The 20,286-nt window shown below is 39.6% G+C and overlaps 1 protein-coding gene across 3 annotated transcripts in view; it reads left to right on the top strand.

Annotated features, from left to right (window-relative positions):
* LOC117513757 (voltage-dependent L-type calcium channel subunit beta-4-like) overlaps positions 1-20,286 on the top strand; it is a 240,032-nt gene that overhangs the window by 37,740 nt on the left and 182,006 nt on the right. The window lies entirely within an intron of this gene.

Raw genomic sequence — 20,286 nt, 5'->3', positions numbered from 1 at the left:
GGAGAGACGGCATCCATCCCACTTTGGATGGAGCAGCTCTCATTTCTAGAAATCTGGCCAATTTTCTTAAATCCTCCAAACTGTGACTATCCAGGGTTGGGACCAGGAAGCAGAGTTGTAGTCTTACACACCTCTCTGCAGCTTCTCTCCCCCTGCCATCCCCTCATTACCCCATCCCCGTAGAGACGGTGCCTGCTCCCAGACCACCAATAACCAGCAAAATCTATTTAAGCATAAAAATTCAAAAAGAAAAAATAATATAGCACCTTCAACTGCACCACAGACTAAAACAGTTAAATGTGGTCTATTAAACATTAGGTCTCTCTCTTCTAAGTCCCTGTTGGTAAATGATATAATAATTGATCAACATATTGATTTATTCTGCCTAACAGAAACCTGGTTACAGCAGGATGAATATGTTAGTTTAAATGAGTCAACACCCCCGAGTCACACTAACTGTCAGAATGCTCGTAGCACGGGCCGGGGCGGAGGATTAGCAGCAATCTTCCATTCCAGCTTATTAATTAATCAAAAACCCAGACAGAGCTTTAATTCATTTGAAAGCTTGTCTCTTAGTCTTGTCCATCCAAATTGGAAGTCCCAAAAACCAGTTTTATTTGTTATTATCTATCGTCCACCTGGTCGTTACTGTGAGTTTCTCTGTGAATTTTCAGACCTTTTGTCTGACTTAGTGCTTAGCTCAGATAAGATAATTATAGTGGGCGATTTTAACATCCACTCAGATGCTGAGAATGACAGCCTCAACACTGCATTTAATCTATTATTAGACTCTATTGGCTTTGCTCAAAAAGTAAATGAGTCCACCCACCACTTTAATCATATCTTAGATCTTGTTCTGACTTATGGTATGGAAATAGAAGACTTAACAGTATTCCCTGAAAACTCCCTTCTGTCTGATCATTTCTTAATAACATTTACATTTACTCTGATGGACTACCCAGCAGTGGGGAATAAGTTTCATTACACTAGAAGTCTTTCAGAAAGCGCTGTAACTAGGTTTAAGGATATGATTCCTTCTTTATGTTCTCTAATGCCATATACCAACACAGTGCAGAGTAGCTACCTAAACTCTGTAAGGGAGATAGAATATCTCGTCAATAGTTTTACATCCTCATTGAAGACAACTTTGGATGCTGTAGCTCCTCTGAAAAAGAGAGCTTTAAATCAGAAGTGTCTGACTCCGTGGTATAACTCACAAACTCGTAGCTTAAAGCAGATAACCCGTAAGTTGGAGAGGAAATGGCGTCTCACTAATTTAGAAGATCTTCACTTAGCCTGGAAAAAGAGTCTGTTGCTCTATAAAAAAGCCCTCCGTAAAGCTAGGACATCTTTCTACTCATCACTAATTGAAGAAAATAAGAACAACCCCAGGTTTCTTTTCAGCACTGTAGCCAGGCTGACAAAGAGTCAGAGCTCTATTGAGCTGAATATTCCATTAACTTTAACTAGTAATGACTTCATGACTTTCTTTGCTAACAAAATTTTAACTATTAGAGAAAAAATTGCTCATAACCATCCCAAAGACGTATCGTTATCTTTGGCTGCTTTCAGTGATGCCGGTATTTGGTTAGACTCTTTCTCTCCGATTGTTCTGTCTGAGTTATTTTCATTAGTTACTTCATCCAAACTATCAACATGTTTATTAGACCCCATTCCTACCAGGCTGCTCAAGGAAGCCCTACCATTATTTAATGCTTCGATCTTAAATATGATCAATCTATCTTTGTTAGTTGGCTATGTACCACAGGCTTTTAAGGTGGCAGTAATTAAACCATTACTTAAAAAGCCATCACTTGACCCAGCTATCTTAGCTAATTATAGGCCAATCTCCAACCTTCCTTTTCTCTCAAAAATTCTTGAAAGGGTAGTTGTAAAACAGCTAACTGATCATCTGCAGAGGAATGGTCTATTTGAAGAGTTTCAGTCAGGTTTTAGAATTCATCATAGTACAGAAACAGCATTAGTGAAGGTTACAAATGATCTTCTTATGGCTTCGGACAGTGGACTCATCTCTGTGCTTGTTCTGTTAGACCTCAGTGCTGCTTTTGATACTGTTGACCATAAAATTTTATTACAGAGATTAGAGCATGCCATAGGTATTAAAGGCACTGCGCTGCGGTGGTTTGAATCATATAACGCAACACTTTTGGTTTTGCTCCCATTTTTTATGAGATGAACTCAAAGATCTAAAACTTTTTCCACATATACAATATCACCATTTCTCTCAAATATTGTTCACAAACCAGTCTAAATCTCTGATAGTGAGCACTTCTCCTTTGCTGAGATAATCCATCCCACCTCACAGGTGTGCCATATCAAGATGCTGATTAGACACCATGATTAGTGCACAGGTGTGCCTTAGACTGCCCACAATAAAAGGCCACTCTGAAAGGTGCAGTTTTATCACACAGCACAATGCCACAGATGTCGCAAGATTTGAGGGAGCGTGCAATTGGCATGCTGACAGCAGGAATGTCAACCAGAGCTGTTGCTCGTGTATTGAATGTTCATTTCTCTACCATAAGCCATCTCCAAAGGCGTTTCAGAGAATTTGGCAGTACATCCAACCAGCCTCATAACCGTAGACCACGTGTAACCACACCAGCCCAGGACCTCCACATCCAGCATGTTCACCTCCAAGATCGTCTGAGACCAGCCGCTCGGACAGCTGCTGGAACAATCGGTTTGCATAACCAAAGAATTTCTGCACAAACTGTCAGAAACTGTCTCAGGGAAGCTCATCTGCATGCTCTCAACCTGACTCCAGTTGGTCGTCGTAACCGATTTGAGTGGGCAAATGCTCACATTCGCTGCTGTTTGGCACGTTGGAGAGGTGTTCTCTTCACGGATGATGCGAAGGAGATGTGTTGCACTGCATGAGGCAAATGGTGGTCACACCAGATACTGACTGGTATCCCCCCCCCCAATAAAACAAAACTGCACCTTTCAGAGTGGCCTTTTATTGTGGGCAGTCTAAGGCACACCTGTGCACTAATCATGGTGTCTAATCAGCATCTTGGTATGGCACACCTGTGAGGTGGGATGGATTATCTCAGCAAAGGAGAAGTGCTCACTATCAGAGATTTAGACTGGTTTGTGCACAGTATTTGAGGGAAATGGTGATATTGTGTATGTGGAAAACGTTTTAGATCGTTGAGTTAATCTCATACAAAATGGGAGCAAAACCAAAAGTGTTGCGTTTATATTTTTGTTGAGTATATTTGTTTAATAGATTACAATTTGTTCATGTAAATGGGGAATCTTCTTCACAGACTAAAGTTAATTATGGAGTTCCACAAGGTTCTGTGCTAGGACCAATTTTATTTACTTTATACATGCTTCCCTTAGGCAGTATTATTAGACGGTATTGCTTAAATTTTCATTGTTACGCAGATGATACCCAGCTTTATCTATCCATGAAGCCAGAGGACACACACCAATTAGCTAAACTGCAGGATTGTCTTACAGACATAAAGACATGGATGACCTCTAATTTCCTGCTTTTAAACTCAGATAAATCTGAAGTTATTGTACTTGGCCCCACAAATCTTAGAAACATGGTGTCTAACCAGATCCTTACTCTGGATGGCATTACCCTGACCTCTAGTAATACTGTGAGAAATCTTGGAGTCATTTTTGATCAGGATATGTCATTCAAAGCGCATATTAAACAAATATGTAGGACTGCTTTTTTGCATTTACGCAATATCTCTAAAATCAGAAAGGTCTTGTCTCAGAGTGATGCTGAAAAACTAATTCATGCATTTATTTCCTCTAGGCTGGACTATTGTAATTCATTATTATCAGGTTGTCCTAAAAGTTCCCTAAAAAGCCTTCAGTTAATTCAAAATGCTGCAGCTAGAGTGCTGACAGGGACTAGAAGGAGAGAGCATATTTCACCCATATTGGCTTCTCTTCATTGGCTTCCTGTTAATTCTAGAATAGAATTTAAAATTCTTCTTCTTACTTATTAAGGTTTTGAATAATCAGGTCCCATCTTATCTTAGAGACCTCATAGTACCATATCACCCCAATAGAGCGCTTCGCTCTCAGACTGCAGGCTTACTTGTAGTTCCTAGGGTTTTTAAAAGTAGAATGGGAGGCAGAGCCTTCAGCTTTCAGGCTCCTCTCCTCTGGAACCAGCTCCCAATTCGGATCAGGGAGACAGACACCCTCTCTACTTTTAAGATTAGGCTTAAAACTTTCCTTTTTGCTAAAGCTTATAGTTAGGGCTGGATCAGGTGACCCTGAACCATCCCTTAGTTATGCTGCTATAGACTTAGACTGCTGGGGGGTTCCCATGATGCACTGTGTGTTTCTTTCTCTTTTTGCTCTGTATGCACCACTCTGCATTTAATCATTACTGATTGATCTCTGCTCTCCTCCACAGCATGTCTTTTTCCTGATTCTCTCCCTCAGCCCCAACCAGTCCCAGCAGAAGACTGCCCCTCCCTGAGCCTGGTTCTGCTGGAGGTTTCTTCCTGTTAAAAGGGAGTTTTTCCTTCCCACTGTCGCCAAGTGCTTGCTCACAGGGGGTCGTTTTGACCGTTGGGGTTTTTCCGTAATTATTGTATGGCTTTGCCTTACAATATAAAGCGCCTTGGGGCAACTGTTTGTTGTGATTTGGCGCTATATAAATAAAATTGATTTGATTTGATTTGTTCAAGATCAAGGATAATGATCTCACCTTCACCAAGGCTGTCGAGGTTGTTGTTGAGACAGAAGATGCAGCTAAAGTGGCCAAAGAGACCAAACCAGTCCACAAAATCAGGAAGGACTCATCCAAATGATCATCTAGCAAGCCTCCAGACACATTCAAGAAGTCCGGTCCAGATCCACCAACAAGGCCAACGTGCTATTGCTGTGGCAAAAATCACAAGGCTTCAGAGTGTCTACACAAAGGCACTAAGTGTAATTTTTACAATATCGTCTGACATCTTGAGAGTGTCTGTCGCAAGAAGCTTTACCAGAACAAAAAGACACCAAGTACCAAGATCATCCGACCAGTGGCAATCAACCCAGAACTTAGCATCCATTTGGTTACATCCAAGTTAGAAGTGCCCGTCACTATCCTGAAGCAGCAGTTCAGTATGGAACTCGACACTGGCAGCCCAGGGAATTTCTCCTCTGTGCCAGTCTGGCAGCAACTTGGAAAACCAAAACTGACTGATGTTATATACCACTACAAGTCAGCAACCAATCACGAGCTACCGGTGATTGGGACATTCACTGCAGTTACAGAAAATCCAGTAACCGGAATCAAAGCAGACAGTTACAGTTACAGTATACAGTTACCAAGATGTCAGATCTCAACATTCTGGGAAAACACACCATCTATATGCTGGGAATCAGGCTGGATTCGGCTCTGTAATCAGCCCTGGCTATTAAATCTGTCAAATTGAAGCAAATTTGGGGAATGTTGCAAGTTCCAGAGATGTTCCATGTCTCATATGCTGATTCAAGACACGGCACTTCAACAGGAGTGCCAGAAACTATGCGATGAATTTCCAGATCTCTTCAAACCAGAACTGGGATACCTCAAGGATTTCAAACTGGAAGTGAAATTCAAGCCCGATGCAACACCAATCTTTTGCAAACCATGCCCAGTTCCATTTGCAATCAGAGATGACCTATTCAAGGCCTATGATGAAGGCACTGCCAAAGGAGTCTGGAAGCCGATACAGTTCAATGACTACGGCACACCTGTGGTTCCACATTGCAAGGCAAGTCTACCAGGCCAGCTAAAGCCTAAGATTCGAGTCTGTGGGGACTACTCTACTGGCGTCAATGACCAGTTAGAAATGCATCGGCAACCTTTTCCTCTCCCAGAGGTACTCATGCAGAAGCTGGGTGGAGGATATGGCTACACAAAGATAGACCTAGCGGATACTTACAACCAGATCAAGATGATACCCCAGAGTCAAAGAAGACTAGCTCTCAGTACACACCGTGGAGTACTACTGCAGCAAAGACTCCTGTTCGGTATTAAGTCAACACCTGGTTACTTCCAGGAGCTCATGGAGAAACTCACACTAGATCTGCCAGGCGTTGCGGTCTATCTGGATGACATACTGGTGAGTGGAAAAGATGCGGTTGATCATCACAACAACCTCTGTGGTTTACTCGCCCGGCTCAACGACAGGGGTCTATGCTGTCGGCGAAAGAAATGCACCTTTGCTCAACCCAGTGCTGAATACCTGGGGCATATCTTGTCACGGGATAGGATTTCAAAAGGCCACAAAGTAGATGTCGTCCACAAGATGCCACCATCAATAGATGTCTCTACCCTTAGATCTTTCTTGAGGTCAATACAGTTCTACGGAAAATTCATGCCCAACCTTTCAACACTGGCCGAGCTGCTGTACCGCTTAACCAAGAAAGGATCAACCTGGAAATGGACTGCAGAAGAACAAGAAGGATTCCACGAGCTCAAAGACGTCCTATCTTCAGACCAAGTTCTAGTTCACTTTGATCCGGAGAAACCTCTCGGACTGTCCGGTGATGCATCAGACTTCGGGATTGGAGCAATACTATGGCACAGGTTCCCTGATGGGAGCGAGCGCCCAATCGCCAATGCATCCAAGATACTGTCCAAGTCCCAAAGGAACAATGGTCAAATCCACAAGGAAGCAGTGAATTGTCTCTCGAAATGGGCTCTCTGGCTACACCAGTTCGACTACACCATCCAGTATTGCCAGATGTCAGACCATGGAAATGCTAACACACTCAGTCATCTGCCTGCAGGTGAGGACAATTTGATGGGGAAGAGAGTGATGATGACACTGCCATGGTATGCACAATCAGAACATTGAGTCTGCAAATCAGGCCACTCGACAGCAATCTCCTAATCAAAGAGTCGGAGAAAGATCCAGTCATCACCATGGTCAAGCGCTATGTACGTGAAGGCTGGCCACCCAAACAGAAAGACAATTCTGATGAGGTAGAAAAGTTCAGAAAATTGTTGGGATCTCTCAACATGTAATAGATGTTTACTGCATGGATCCAGAGTGGTGATTCCAGAGTACCTGAGACCACAACTCCTGGAACTCCTACATCTTGGACACTTCGGAATGGAGAAGATGAAACAACTCGCAAGGATTGCTGTGTACTGGCCAGGCATCGATAACGCCATCGAAGGAGCGAGCTGCCATTGGCACTCATGCACAGAACATCAGAACAAGCCACCACAGCCCACTGTTCATCCCTGGATGCTTGCAGAAAAACCATGGAGCCGGATCAATGTCGATCATGCCATCAACTTCATGGGCTCTAAGTGGTTGGTAGTCATGGATGCGTACTCAAAGTATCCGTGTATTCATCCCACCACATCAGTTGGGTCAAGAGCAACAATCAGTCTTCTGGAAGAGGCCTTCACTCATTTCGGCTACCCACACACAAACTACTGACTGACAATGCTACAACGTTTGCTTCAGATGAGTTCCAGAGCTGGTGCAAGGAATGAGGAATCACGCACCTCACAGGAGCACCCTATCATCCTGCTACCCATGGATCTGCAGAATGCCTAGGGCAAAGCTTCAAACAGGCACTACGCAAGTCATCTCTGCCACCAAGGAGAGCACTTCAGGAGTTCCTGCTACAGTACTGCCATACGCCAACATGCTGTGGATACTCGCCAAGTGAACTCCTCAGCGGTCGCCAACTCAGAGCACGGATCGACACTCTGCTGCCGTCACCTGCACACATCGCTCAAGGAAAGCAGATATGGCATGCGACCAAATTACAGATGCAGGAATTACCCATACCCATAGACAAGCTTACCCAAAGCTACCAAGTTGGTGACCCAGTCTATGCGAGTACTTTGGACCTCGTCATGACCAACAGCCAAGATGGGTTCCTGCCATCATCACAAAATGACTGGGTACCAGATCAGTCAATGTGAAGGTCATTCCTCGATTACCCACCTGGAGACGTCACTGGGAGCAGCTACATCCAAGATACATCAATGAGCATGATGTCAATCCACCACAGGACTTCTCTGCTGACAGAAGCATCAACACATAAGCAGAGATTGTGATTCCACCTCCAGATCATCCAATGGAGATGGGGGTACACCTGCCTGAGCAAGCTCCACCAGCACCAAGGTTCAAGATTCCAGCACCAGAGTATGGACCACACAACCCACACCTTTCCAAGTGGAGACCAAAGTCCAAGAAGAAGATGTCACTCTAGATCATCAGCCTTCAGGGGACACCTTCAGGCTCAGTGGTGAGGTGTTGTGGAACAGCCTAGAATGATTCATCTGTTTACAGATAAGCTAAAACATGCTTATTTCTTGATTAGTCTAGACTGTTTTGTGGCTTTCTGGAGCTTCCCTGCATGTTCCCTGCAACTTCAGCAGTATATAAGGCAGACAGAAAGGCCTCTGGCAGTGTTTTTCCCAGCACTTGTAATTTGAACCTTTCTTGTAAATAGCTAAGGATTTGTTAATAAAGCATTTGTTGTTGAAGACCAGATTTCTCTGTGGAATACAACATTAACGATACCGAAATGAACCGGTTCTTGATACCCAACCCTATTGCTTTGAGACTTTGATCCTTTTCTAACTTTTCTGGACACCTTTAAGGAGATATTTTTGAACATTCGAGCACACTTAGACTCTTGTTTGGTGATCAAGGACGGTCCGTAGTCTCCACAACAAGCCCTTCCTCAAGCACCCCTAAATATATTTTAAGCACCCTAAAAAAAGAAAAAAAAAACATATATGCTGCTGTAGCTGTGCTAAACCAAGTCCTCCTGCACACGGCACTAAACCTCACTGATCATAACTGCAACTATTGTATTTTTATGACTTACAACGTGGATGTGCGTGCTGCCAGAAAAACCGAGACATCAATCAGTTTGTAGAATAAATAAATGAATTGCCAAAACTAAAACACAATCTAAGTAATGCCTAAAACTTTCTAAGTGTAATTGAAAAGTGATACCAGGGTGTGTGTTCTGTACTAAGTACTATGACATAATAATCTCTAAGATGGAAATTAAAAATCTTCAATAACTATAGACTCATAAGACTAATATAAAAACAAGGATAATATACTGTACTCAGCCTCTGAATATTTCAGACCTGCTCCTAAGTTGCAATTACTATTTGCCCTCACCACATTAGGAGATTAAATTATTTGTTATATAAACTGCACCAGAATGCAGGAATTTTATGTATGGGCCGTTATCCATTGCTAATATGCATTTTTTTTTTTTTATCATTCTGACAATGAATGCAGCTTTTACAAGCAATGTTTTCATGCTGAAATCATGGGAAATTATATTTCTGGACATCTAGATTTTAAAAATGTGCTAAGCACCCCTAAAACTGGAAGTCTAAAATCACCTTTGCTGGGAATGGCACATATTGATGTGCCATCCAAGAGTTGTACTACCTGTGGAAGTAATTAAGTAAGTAAGTAAGAAGACTTTATTTATATATCACCTTTCAAGATAAAATGGCATTTATTGATGTGCCATGATGGAGGAGTTGGACTACCTGTACAATCTCTGTAGGGTGTGGGTAATGCACCATGGTACCAGTAGTAACACTGACCCTTACCAAATGCAAAACTGGTGGAAAATCAGAAAAGATGAGTGAAAAAAATGTCAGGGGCCTCCACCTGTAAAACCACTCCTGTTTTGGGTGTCTTCTCATTATTGCCCTTCTAGTGCAGTAATTTCATAAACACCAAAGCAGCTGAAACTGAGTCCCACTTTCTCTGCTACTTACCTGACCAGCTCAATATCCCAGAAGTTGAATTGACTTGCTGTTATCCACATTATTCTTCAGGCGCTGCTGTAGAAGCGATTATGGGTGCAACTTCCTGTTAGACACCGGAAGTAGCAGTGTGCCATTCTTTACTAGCGGTTTTCATTTCCCGGACCAGTTTATTTGAAAGTTTGTTTTCTTTTCTAAACAATGATCAGCTCCTGTAGCATTTAAAAATGTCCTTGGTGCAACTCAGTAACGTTTTGCTGTTTGCGGTTGTACTAACAACCAGACAAAGTTAAATCTGCGGCTACAACAGCAATGTTTTTAACATGTAGCCGGACTGAGAGACTTTCCACCGCCGATCGAGAGATGAGGAACCCAGATGAATGTGGCTGAAAAAACTCAACTTGAAAAGACCACCTAAAACGTTATATATGTGTGCTCTCTTCACTTTGTTGACAAAAACCGCACAGAGGAACGTCTTAGTTTGTGGTTGGGATATGACAGACCACCAGAGAAGCTAACGAGGATTGACAGCAGTGTCACGAGAATAACACGTATGATTTCATGTGTCTCGAGGGCAAATGACTGTAGTATTAATCATTAGCAACAACATTTATTACCCTTTTATGAACACTTAAAATTTAAAGTGCGTTCAGACTGCTGGATATTATGAACCTAAAAATGCCATAATTTCAGTACAGACATAACAAAACATTCAACAATGCAGTATTTTAATCTTATTACTCATGTCCATCAAAATTTTCTGTAGGTGCTATGGAAGGAGCTTGGCATTTTTATGAGGGTACTATAAAGTAAGGGCTCATGTGTCACGATGGCTCTCTGCTACACCTCTGCCACATTCACTGGCGCACGCACATATTGCTGCATTCTCATCTGTGACAGTCACTGATGACATACAGAATGAACAAAGTTACACACAAATCTAGGCTACTGTTCAATACAAATATCCACAGACCTACACATGTAGCCTATAGCCTCAGGGGAAAACTGCCAACAGCAGGCAGGTGAGAAAATCTTTCACTTACTATTGATGTATTCATTACAGCACGTTTCAAGTGTTGTGGTTAAGAGACAAAGCATCAATGATTTGGTTGCTGTCCAGCGCGCTTATTCTCTGAGGGTTAATTTCCAGTAGTGCCAGGTCACTGGTTTGACATCCTCCACTGGTGTTCCTCAGGTAGTTCTTTTGGTGATGCAGACTTCATTTCTTTCCAATTCCACTCTTGGATATTTGGGCAGCAAAAACAGTCCATTCCAGCAACTTGAACCCGACTACACTCACTACAAAACAACAGCGTCTTCATGACATCATCAAATGTGATGTTGAACGTCACATTCACGCTTGTGAAGAATTATGTCAACATGTCAAACACGATTACACTAATTTTGTGTGAAATTAGTTAATCAGTTCTGTTTATGAATGTTTATTTGCTTTTATCAGTGAAATATTTATCTTTTCAAATAAATCTGAAAACGCCAGATTAGCGTCTTACTGTGGAAAGCTATTCTGAAAGGATGATGCCATAGCTTTGCCTCTGTAACCTCAGCGGCTCATAATGAATGACATCTTACATGTTATTTTTTTCGTCTTGTTGGTGGGGAGACAAAGCGCTGGCGTCTCCCTGCTCAGGCTAAGAAATGCACCCAGAGCAGACAAACACTGAGGGACTTCTTTGAAAACCCTCAGTTTACTGACAAGTAATTTCCATGATAAGGAATTCATACATTTCCAGATGTCATCTTCCAAAATTAGGTTTTCAGTTTTCAGCTGTGATGATGAATCCACAACAGGTCAGATTAAAATACTTTATTTACTCTGTGCGGCTTTTTGTAAAGTTCTTGCTCCTGTTGCTAAATTAAAATTGATTAGCTCCATGTATTGTTGTCCATTTTTTGTGGACTCGTTACAGTGCCACATACAGGCCTGGCATATGTACTGCAGCATTTTCAAGCAGTTTCACAGGATCTTTGACAGTGTTGCCACAGTTACTTTGAAAAAGTAATCCAATTACTGATTACTGATTACTCCTTGAAAAAGTAACTTAGTTACTTTACTGATTACTCAATTGTAAAAGTAACTAAGTTAGATTACTAGTTACTTTTTTAGTTACTTTTCCCAGCTGCCGAAAACAACCCTCTGCCACCTCAACATGACAATGATACCTGTTTTGCCAAAACTCACTTTATAGTCACCCTTTCTTGACTTCAATGAAAATAAATACTTGTTTTATAAAAAGTAAAATAAAGACCTCTTTCTTGACCTCATATTTAACTGTTGACAGCACTGTAACAGTAAAACTTGCAATTTCGAACCTACATTGTTTATAAATGTAACTATTAAATTCTAACATTTTTCTAACATTTAAATTCTCTATAAACATTTTTCTTGTCGAAATTATTATTATTTTAAGCAATATTAGTAGTTGTAGTAAAAAACGGCTTCAAAACTGGACCTTTAATCTAGGGGTGTTGTGGGGGGCACATCCTTGCCCCACGCCCCCATTCCATCTGGATTCGCCCCTGCTTTGGTGTTTGAGCACAAAGAATGGATAACATTTATTTATGCAGAAAACATGACCAGATTTACAGGTAAGAAAGTTTTATTGCGTTTTCACATCATGTGGTCCTCAGAAAGAGAGTTTAGGTGCATTTGAGTGGAAAATAGTGTTAGTTGTTGACACGTCGCGGAGGATCAGCTGTTTTAACGTGCAGATACAGAGCGGCTCAGCTCACAATTCTAAATAAAGGAGGAAAAACAGTATGAAAATGTCTTTGTAAAGCTCAGTGCAGGTGTGCTGATCACCACGCTTTAAGAGGTGAGGACGAGTCGAGCAGCTGCAAAAAAACGCGGATGAAAAGCTCACAGCTCACTTAAAGTGGTCAGTTCAGTCGAACCCCGACCTCCTGCCCACGGACCAAGTTTAATGCTGCTGTCGACCCACAATGAAAAATAATAGTAACGCACAGTGACATGGAGAAGTAACTTTAATCTGATTACTGATTTGGAAAGATTAACGCGTTAGATTACTCGTTACTAAAAAAAGTGGTCAGATTAGAGTAACGCGTTACCGGCATCACTGATCTTTGATAACGTAGATATTTGTTGAATGGAACACTTTTTGAAAATGACAAAGAAAAGGATTATATAGGGAAAGTTCAGTTTCATTGTGGACAAGGCCTTAAAAAAAATGGGATAAAAGAATAAAAGTAATAACCATTATTATAATAGTAATAGCCATTATTTTCTTGGAGGTGCAATGGGTAATCCAGGGGGAGCTATAGTGCCCCCTAGCACTCCCCTGACACCACTTTTGCTCTAAAGTTGGGCATTTAAAATTGGCTTCTGTGGTAATGTGCTCTGTTTTAGAGCCAGCCTCAAGCGGCCAGTTGAGGAACTGCAAAATATGGGCTTGAGTGTTGCCACTTGGTCTGGAGCCCTGCGCCCTACTTCACTTGTTGTTTTATCTTGGAAAATAAAGTTTTAACTTGTGCTATGGTTCATGGGATTGTTTGGGCCATGAAGGATACACCTGTTGAATCCTTCTTTTGCAGGGGAAAGAAGGATGCACACATCAACCACATTCCAAGGAGCCTTCGATATAGCGGCTGATGATTGCAGCCTTAGAAGCGTGAGGGCGCTGAATTGGGACACAGCCATAACTACTCAGATGCTTGCATGTCAAGTGGATGGTGCATATCAGAAACTTAAAAGAAAATTAATGCATGGTTCTATCTAAAGGAAAGTGACTACATCTGCATGTAAAGAGTGACAAATATTGCAGTTGTGATGAATTTGGCTATTAGGGTTTTCATTTATTCACCTCATTATTGACGTTACCTTCAGGCATGTAGCTGGATGAGTTTTTGTTTTGGCTAATTGCCTCAATGTTGGAGAATCTTAGTTGCTACAGTTCAGAGTGGCAGCTTTGCTTATGTTCCATTGCTGCCCTAGATAAATGCACTGCAAGGTTGTGGATTCATTGCAGGTCGCTGCTTTTGCAGCTGAATTTTTGTATTTCTTTTTAAAAGTAACTGAGACTGTGGAATATCTTGACTGCTCAATCATGGTCAATTTAATCATAATTTTGCATGGCACTGGATGAATGACAGTCTCAGATAAGGTGAACATTATTGATGAGGATAGGGAAGGGTCATCATCATTTTTGATCTTTTGTGACCAGATGGAACATGAGTAAGAGTACAATGAATGACTGTAACTGAAATGCATGGTGTAGTAACTTATGTTACATTGGCAAAGTTTTTAAACAGTTTGTTAAACAGGCAAAGTCCCGACAAAAGGAAATTTTGTTAAAAGACTTATTGAGATTTTGTTTCTGACAAGTCAGAACCTGTTCTAATCTAATACTTGGTCTTGATACCCATTTCCTTATGAGGTTGGGCATTAGTCTTCTAAGAGATTTTCATCTAATCAAAAAAAAATGATCTGTATAACAATACCTAAAGGAGCTGGTGAAAAAGGACACAACCTTATCACCAATTTCATGATGAATCATAGACCATCAAAGTCGCTCAGGTTTTAAGAACTGCCTCCTCCAGACAGATTTACCATACAATACCATAGTGTTTGTATTTCTTCATAAATGGTGTAAATAAAGTCCAAGACAGTGACTTGGAAATGTTCATGTATCATCCCCTGACCTGTTTAAAGAAAAGTGGCTATAAAAGTGAACATTTAATGTAAATTCATCAAAGGGTGCCAGTAACTGTCCAGCATACATTTTATGTCAGGTTTGTGTGTGTGTGTGTGTCACTTTTTGAAAGCATTTTGTTTTGTTCTTGTTGCCAATTTTTTGGACATTTTTAAAAATATTTTGATTGAACAAAATTGCTTTCTTTGCCTTTATATCTGACCACATATTAAAATGTGTACATAACGTATATGGATGGCGTTGCTTTGCAGGGATGGTGGGAAAATATCCAGGATGCCATACCGGTATGGCGGTAGATGGCGTCACTGCGCATCGAACATTTCAGTGTGTCACAGAATTTCGCTGAGTTTTCGGATTAAAACAGTAACAGTAAGTAAGAAATCAGTAAGAAAGAAAGAAAGTAAGTAAGTAAAGTAAAGATCGAATTGGCCGCGAAGCTAACGGCGACCTACCCAGGCCGCCGGCGTACCATCCAGGCCATGGCGTTAGCGGAGGGAACCACCCAGGTCCGCGGCGTCGGCGCGAGCGAACCATCCAGGCCCGCGAAATCGGCAGAGGGAACCATCCAGGCCCGCGAGATCGGCGGAGGTGAACCATCCAGGCTCGCGGCGTCAGTGGAGGGAACCATCCAGGCCCGAGGCGTTGGCGGAGACGTGCCATCCAGGCCACGGCGTTAGCGGAGGTGAACCATCCAGGCTCACGGCATCAGCGGAGGGAACCATCCAGGTCCACGGCGTCGGCGGAGGGAACCATCCAGGCCCGCGGCATCGGTGGAGAAGGCGAACCATCTAGGCCAGCGGCGTCGGTGGAGGAGGTGATCCATCCAGGCCCACGGCGTTGGTTGCATCCGGGGTGGCGATGGCTGCACCCGAGGCTGGAGACGGCTACATCTGAAGCTAGCGGAGGCTACATCCGGGGCTAGTACGGCGACATCTGAGGCTGCGGCGGCTGCGACCGAGGCTGACGGCGTCTATGACCGAGGCTGGTGGCGGCTATATCTGGGATCAACATCGGGGAAGGTTGGTGTGTGGCGACCGGATTTGTGGTGGTGGAGACCACGAGTGGGAATTGCTTTACAATTAATAGTGGCCTGTACTGAGCTACAGGAGTTAACATGGCACCAACCAGGAAGACAGAGAAATTGGAGGAAGACTTGGAGGAGATAATGACCTCATTGAATTGTATTTCAAAAGACATGTCCAATTTAGACAAGTTGATGAAGGAGATTAAGGAGCTCCAAAATCTTGTTAAAGAAAAGGACAAGATTATTAAGAAACTTGAGCAACGGGTGGATGAACTTGAACAATATAATAGAAAAGATGATGTTATAATAACTGGTTTGGAAACAAAACATCGGTCGTACACAAAGGTGGTGGATTCTGGTGGAGCCAGTGGGAAGGATGCACCACCTGAAGAATTGCAAACATTAGAACACCAAGTTACAAATTTTTTAAATCAAAAAGTTGTTGTCATACATCAAGACACTATTTCAGACTGTCACACAATTCCATCCAAAGACAGTAAAAATAAACTACCAAATATAATAATATGATTTGTAAGCAGAAAATACAAAAATGAATTATTAAGACAGGTAAAGAATCTGAAAGAAACAAATGTATATATAAATGAGCATCTAACGAAAAAAATGCAGATATTGCCAGGGAAGCAAGACTATTAAAAAAACAAACGTATTGTTGCTACATGGGTCTGGAACTGTAGGGTTTGGATCAGAGTGAAAGAAGGAACAAAGGGTATACAAATCAGAGACATGGAGGACCTTACAAAGTACAGACCTGAGTAGACAAATGAATATGACGTCAGTTGGTAGTATGACCAAAAAATCAGATTAAACATGGAAACAGATGATAAAATATATGACATAGACACCAATATTGATGAAAGTATATTTGACTTGACTACAATTGGTTGTGAGTATTATACGGAAAAACAGTTAATAGTGAAAGAATTACTGAAGATACCCTGTCGCTCATACATGTAAACATTCGAAGCTTGTACTATAAAATGTCAAAAATAAAAGATTATTTAAACCAGTTTAAAAATAGATTCAGCATTGTTGCAATCACAGAATCTTGGCTTAAAAATGACCTCATGGCTGATGTTCAAATGGAGGGATATGAGTTATATTTTGTAAATAGAAGAGAAAAAAAGGTGGAGGTATTGCTTTGTACATAAAAACAGATCTGACATGTAAAATTGTAGAAGAAATGACAATTCTAGATGATGTCATAGAAATTGTGACAGTGGAAATTGTACATGAAACATCTAAAAATATTCTAATCAGTTGTGTATACAGAGCACCAGACTCTTGTGTTGTGAAATTTACAGATAAAATAATAGAATTCCATCAAATCAAAAACAAAATGCTCTTTATGTGTGGAGACTTTAATGTTAATGTGGAAAGCTCCAGTTGCCAAAGAGTAAGTGATTTTGTGAATTCAATGAATAGCTTGGGTTTATTCCCTTTGATAACAAAACCAACCAGAATTACATCGCAAAGTGCAACTGTAATTGACAATATATTCACAAATAGAACAGATGAAATTATTAAGAATGGGATATTGATGACAGATCTCAGTGATCATTTACCAGTTTTTTTCAATATTTAAATATAAAAATAGGTACAAAAAAAAGTTATAAACTTTAAAAGAGATAAGTCATTAAAAGCTTTAGAGGCATTAAATTATGATCTTAAAAATCAAAATTGGGAAGAGGTTTATGTCGGTGACGTTAATGTAGCATGTAGTTCATTCATGAAAATACTGATGAAATCATATAATAAAAATTGTAAATTAATAAAAACTAGTAAAAGAGTAAATAAACCATGGCTGACCAAGGGAATAAAAAATGCTTGTGTAAAGAAAAACTATTTATATAAGTGCTTTTTAAAAATGCAAACAAAGGAAACAGAACACAGATACAAAAAATATAAAAATAAACTATTGACAATAATTAGGAAACAACAAAAGATTATTATAGTGAACAATTGAATAAGAGTAAAGATAATATGAGGCCAACATGGGGAATTATAAAAAGTGTGATGGAAAGTGATGGAGTGAAATCAACTTTTCCGAATTACCTTGTCAAGGAAAATAAAGAGATAAATGATATAAAAGAAGTTGTAAATGAGTTTAATGATTATTTCTCAAAGGTGGGATCAAATCTGGTGGGAAATAAACCAATATTAGAAGATAAACTAAATACAATTGTAAACACAATTAATAGTATTTTCCTTGACAATGTGGAAAAAGATGAAATAAGGAATATTGTAAAAAACTGTGTAAGCAAAAGATCAACTGACTATGAAGATTTAGACATGATGACTGTAAAAATATAATAGAAACTGTTATTGAACCATTCACTTACATTTGTAATCTGTCTCTGTCAACAGGAATTTTCCCAGACGAAATGAAAATTGCCAAGGTAGTCCCATTATATAAAAATGGAGACAAACATAACGTTTCAAATTACAGGCCAGTGTCATTGCTTCCACAGTTTTGTAAAATTATGGAAAAGGTTTTTGTGACAAGGTTGGATAAATTCATTGAGAAACATCATATTTTAAATAATGCTCAGTATGGATTTAGAACAAAACATTCGACAGCTATGGCAGTTATGGAATTAACAGAGAAAATATCAACAGCAATAGATAATAAGGATTATATGGTAAGTGTTTTTATTGACTTGAAAAACGTTTTTGATGTTATCGATCATTCAAGATTGCTTCACAAGTTACAACAATATGGAATAAGAGGGATTGCACATCAGTGGGTAAAAAGCTACTTAGAAAATAGAAAACAGTTTGTTCAAATAAATAATACTAAATCAGAATTGTGTAATATTATGTGTGGAGTACAACAAGAGTCGGTACTTGGACCCAAACTGTTTATTTTGTATATCAATGATTTTGTGAATATATCTAATGTACTTGGTAGCATTTTATTTGCTGATGATACAACATTATTTTACTCTGGATCAGATATACAGGAAGTAGCACAAGTGATAAATACAGAGTTGGAAAAAGTGAAATATTGGTTTGATATAAACAGATTGTCACTTAATCTTAATAAAACAAATTTCATATTGTTTAATGACAGAGTTAAAAAAAATGATGTCATTAAAAATAGATGGAATGGACATTCAAAGGGTAAAAGAAATGAAATTTTTAGGAGTTATGATTGATGAAGATTTTACATGGAAGTCACACATAAATTACATAAAAGGAAAGATAGCGAACGAAGGCCATTGCTGTTTTAGATAAAGTTAAATATTCATTAAATAGTTATGGTTTATTAACATTGTACAATTCATTGATTGTTCCATATTTGACTTATTGTGTAGAAATCTGGGGATCAACATGTACAACTTATACACAACCTTTATTTATTTTGCAGAAAAGAGCTTTAAAAGTGATTGGCAACAGTCGATTTAGAGATCCATCTAATCCATTGTTCATTAAGTATAGGGTACTTAAATTTCATGATTTAGTTGATTGGAAATTACTACAAATAATGTACCAAGCGAATAACAATACCTTACCAATAAACATTCAAAATATGTTTGAAAAAAGAGTAAGTAGTTATAATTTGAAGGGCATAGAAGTCTTTAAAAAAACAATATTCAGAACCAAGATAAAGGAACGGAGTATTTCAGTGAATGGTGTAAAATTATGGAACAACCTCAACAAAGAAATCAAAGAATCAAGGTTGCTTAAATTATTTAAAAAACGTATTAAACTTGATGTATTTCATAAGTATGAAACTATGAAATAAGTCAGTGGGCTGTGACAAAGCCAAAAATGTAATCTGTTAATAATGTTTAGAATGTTTGAAGTTTAAAATGTAATCTATTAGGGATGTAGTCTTTTAAATAATGGTTAAAATTAGGAAAGAAGTCGGCGGCATGTGACAAAGTCATAGAAATGCAATGATGTTGATTGATGATGCTTTGCAAGATTGTATTGTAAAAAAGGGGCAGAATATATAAGACTTGTTCTTCCAAACTGCTCCTTTTTGTTCAATGGTTTGTAATGTTTTAATTTTGCTTTTCTGTTTTTCTTTTAAATGAATGAAATAAATCCTCAATAATAATAATAATAATAATATACATATCACACTTCAGTTTATATTACATTTTTGATCAATTTCAAGTTTTATGATATATAATTAACATAGTTAAGCTCTTCAATCATTGGGAAATATCTTGATGAAGCCTGCAGTTTTGGTTTTTGTTATATTTTCCAAAGACAGCAGGTTTTGAGCGTCACACCTATACTCTGGATTTGGCATTTCATTTGTATTTAGAAGTCAAGTTTCAAGCCTTATCATTCTCATAAAGCTAAAGCAAAGTTTTTATTTATTCTTTTGGTTTTTTTTTTACTTTTGTTAAGCTGACTGCTACTGGTGGCACAACTGTGTCAATAATTTATTGCATAATTACACAAGCTCTTTATTATAACACCACAGTGCTTCGTCAGGAAGGCCAGCCGTCATAAATCTTGTACCAGTTCAACATGCAGATCCTCTTCAGATTTGTTGTGGCAACCCCAAGTGCAAAACAAGAGAGCAGCCGAAGGGCCTTACTTACTAGACTTTATAGTTAGTTAGGTTAAGATACCACTGTTGCACATGTTAAACTACCACTGGTCACCTGACCCGCAGAAAGAGGTAAGTTTGGTGAATAGCAAGGTAAACATAAAATAAAAAATATCGCCTTAACAGGCTAGGAGACATTCACTGATACATCTTGGGATGGACCAGAACCATATAGAACATTGGTGAATTTCATCTATTCCTTTTTGTGAAAGTCATTTCATTTGGACAGTAGCTACATACC

This window comes from Thalassophryne amazonica, chromosome 1 (assembly GCF_902500255.1).
Source record: "Thalassophryne amazonica chromosome 1, fThaAma1.1, whole genome shotgun sequence".
NCBI classification, from domain to species: Eukaryota; Metazoa; Chordata; class Actinopteri; order Batrachoidiformes; family Batrachoididae; genus Thalassophryne; species Thalassophryne amazonica.
The sequence above is the reverse complement of the archived record's forward strand: the minus strand, read 5'-3'. Positions and strand labels throughout refer to the sequence as shown.